Here is a 3,576-nt window from a genome sequence, read left to right on the forward strand (position 1 = left end):
AAGGTGAGGCATCCGCGGTCGCGGCCCACCCAGTCCGCGAGAACCGGGCGGACCGCCTCGACGGTTCGGAGGCCGGCCGACGGGTCCGCCAAGCGGCGAGACCACGCCTCCAGCACGGACCGCCGAGAGTGGAGCCTCCGCGCTCGAACTACACCTTCGCCGGGGCGCCCTTCCCCCCTAGAGCGGAGGTCGCTACGCCACCTGTAATCGGCAGCGAGCGCCTCCGCCTCCAGGTCCCAGGGTGGCGCCCCGGCGAGCAAGCACGCCGCCTCGAAGGAGACGGTGCGGTATCCTCGGATCGCCCTGACCGCGATCGCACGCTGCGGACGTCGCAGAGCCGCGACGTTCTTGCGGGTCAGGGCGCGGCACCATACGGGAGCCCCGTATAGTGCCATCGACCGCACCACCCCCATGTAGAGGCGGCGCGCCACCTGATCGGGACCCCCGACGTTTGGAAGCAGCCGGCTCAGAGAGCCGGCCGTCGCCATCAGTCGAGGGCCCAACTTCTCAAAGTGAGCGCGGAAGTTCCACCGACTATCCAGTTCGAGGCCGAGGTACCGAAGACCGGTCACCCCAACCCCGACGTGGACGCCTCCGATCACGAGGTGGGCACCCACAGGCGGCGCTCGTCCCGGCCCGTGAAAAAGCAGGGCCTGGGTTTTATCGAGCGCCACCTCGAGCCCCAACCGTCGGATCCTAGTGACGACGTGTGCCACGCCTGCGCACGCCAGACGGGCAGACTCCCGGTAGTCCCTCCCCGGAGCCACGACCAACGTGTCGTCGGCGTAACATATTACGCTCAGCCCGGGGAGGGGACCCCGAATGACGCCCCGCAGGACCCAGTCGTAGCCGATGTTCCACAGCAGGGGGCCCAGGACAGACCCCTGCGGAACACCGCGCTCGACGGGGAAGCGGTACATCGTCCCACCGTGTCCGATGCACTGGATCGACCTGCCCTCGAGGTAGGAGCCGATCAGTCGGCGGAGGTATGCGGGGACGCCGTGATACTCCAGCGCCCCCGCAATCACCGACCAGGGCAGGGTGTTGAAGGCGTTCCTTACATCTAAGGATAGCGCCATCGCCACCCCGCCCCGGGATACGGCTTCGTCGGAGAGGGCCCGCACGCGCAGAATTGCGTCGATAGTCGAGCGGCCCTCTCTGAAGCCGTATTGCTCCGCCGAAAGATCGGGACCCGTCTCGGTCAGGTGCCGGACGATGCGGGCCGCGACGATCCTCTCGAGCATCTTGCCCGCTTCGTCCAGCAACACGATGGGGCGATAGCCCGCGGGTGAGTCCGCGGGGCGCCCGTCCTTCCGCAGAAGGACCAGTCTGCCCGTCTTCCATTTCGACGGGAACCGTCCCGACTCGAGGCACGCTTCGAAAAGCCCCCCGAGCCGGTCCCCTAGGGCCTCGAAGGCCAAGCTCCAGACCCAGCCGTGAACGCCGTCAGGGCCGGGGGCCGTGTCCTTCGCTCTCATTTTGGACACGGCCGCATGGATCTCCGCCCCCGTGATAGGGTGAGGGGGCTCCTCGGCAGCGGGGCCCTTGTAAGTCCTGGCATTCTTTTTTTTTTCTTTTTGTTGCGAGGCTTTCGTTCCGATTGCGAGTTCGATCATCTGCTGCGTTTGGAGTGTGCGTTTGTCCACACATATTATTGAATTGAATTGTTTCTTGATAAAAAAAATTTATTATATCAGTATGCACTATGTACTTCTAAAATTAAAAAAAAGATGTGTGGTGTAGTGGGACACCGGATAGGAACGAAGTTCCTTATTATAAAAATATTAATTTTAAGTTCTATTCGAGGTATAAAGAAAATAATTATTCGGGTATACATTTATTATTATGATTTTTTTATTGATAAAAATAATCGCAAGGGTCAACCACTCCGCAGTGCAATGGAGCAGCCTCACCCTGGGGGAACCGCCTGCATGATCACGGTATCCCCTACGCCAGGTAAGTATGATTTAGCAAGAGAAATACGAGAACGTCTATCAACTGTGTAACATCTCGTCACCGCGATTCAGAAATTATTGAATTTACGTGCAGCGACATTTGTCGATAACAAACCAAATATAAAAAAATCTTACGTTACGGACGTTTTTTCCCGGTTAGGGTACCCCTCCCCATCGTCCCATAAGGAACTTCGTTCCAAAAATGTCTATTGTCATCTATACTTTTCGAAACATGAACGTGTACAAAATTCAAGTTAATAAAACCTTTTTAGCATGTAAAAATTACGTTGAAAGATTTTATTAAATGAGTAGGTACGTACAAGTTATGTATTTTTCAAGCTAATAGAAACGTTTTAAAAATACAAAATTTGTAAGCGAAATTTGTTTTAAATTTACCTAGTATCATATACTTGTTTAAAATATACGGCTTCACTCATTTCCCTCACAAAGGGGCGTCTCAGAAGCTGTCGAGGCGCTTGTTAGATGACAGAATGTGTCTCGAGATGAGACCGCGTCTTTCTTAGAACAACGGATTCGTACAAAGTGTTGTGCATTTCTTATACACAGAGTATTCTGTCTCTGAGAAATGTCACATAACGGGAACGAAGGTATCTCGGATTTTATTAAAATGCGATTAAGTTTTTTTTTTCCGAGAATGAGCTAGGTTTCAATGCGCTTAATTTAAATAATAGTTTATTAATAAAGTCTTATGTACTTGAAATGCTTCAAACCGCCAGATCTGGAAGCGCAACACCAGGGGTACAATCCTCGGTAATATGGGTGAACTAACAAGTATGTCTGAATATACATCGTCAGCGCAACCACGACCAATCTTACAACAGTGTCCGACTAAGCAGAGCAATAACTATAATAATGTTACGCCGGTAAGAGTAACGTCATCTATTGCCGAATAGCAGAAACAAATATCAAAGGAACTAGTAACACCGAGAGCGCTCGAGAAATACAACGCCATCTATTGTCAGATAGTGGAAACACACATCGAAGCCCGTGAGCTCACCTACTAGTTAAAGTTACGCTGAAATAGCCTCTCAAGGCTATGAGCTTAGCTAAGAAAAAAAACCGAAGTCAGCTAGTTATCGGAACTACTCGAAGCGAAATAGCGAACGGATCACCTGAAGCGAAGAAGCAAGTGCTCTAATTGTTAAATAGAGTTACAATTTGCACTTCGGTAAAAATTTTATTTGTCCCGAACCCCAGTGCGTAACAATAATTTGTCTCACGAATAAATTGGCTTTTCTTTGGTTTTCGCGGGTCGCATGAATTTATACGGTCTTATCGCATGTTTATTATTTTTATTGATGAATGAGAAACGAATAATGAAGGGCTCTGGTTTTTCATCGAATATACAAGACTTCACAGTATTGTCATACTATATATACCACTACATTCACGACAAATAACAAAGACAAGATTATTAGAAAATGGTTTACATGTGTGTTGACCCCGTTTCGGTGGCTCTATGGAAACTTCTAGAGCTGCGCCAACGTTCGGTGAATCGAGGGTGGCCATCGTAAATTAATATCCCCGTAATCTGGAAAGCCTACATAAAGGAAAACCTAGAAAATATATCGGACGACACATAAAGACACAATTTCTGCAA

The 3,576-nt window shown here is 50.7% G+C and overlaps 1 non-coding gene across 1 annotated transcript; it reads right to left on the reverse strand.

Annotated features, from left to right (window-relative positions):
* Window positions 1-1,810: 1,810 nt before the first annotated feature.
* LOC119630780 (U1 spliceosomal RNA) lies at window positions 1,811-1,964 on the reverse strand. The gene has a single exon (XR_005246447.2). It is a non-coding gene; the product is annotated as a U1 spliceosomal RNA (small nuclear RNA).
* Window positions 1,965-3,576: the final 1,612 nt, after the last annotated feature.

This window comes from Bombyx mori, chromosome 28, assembly GCF_030269925.1.
Source record: "Bombyx mori chromosome 28, ASM3026992v2".
Lineage (NCBI taxonomy): Eukaryota > Metazoa > Arthropoda > Insecta > Lepidoptera > Bombycidae > Bombyx > Bombyx mori.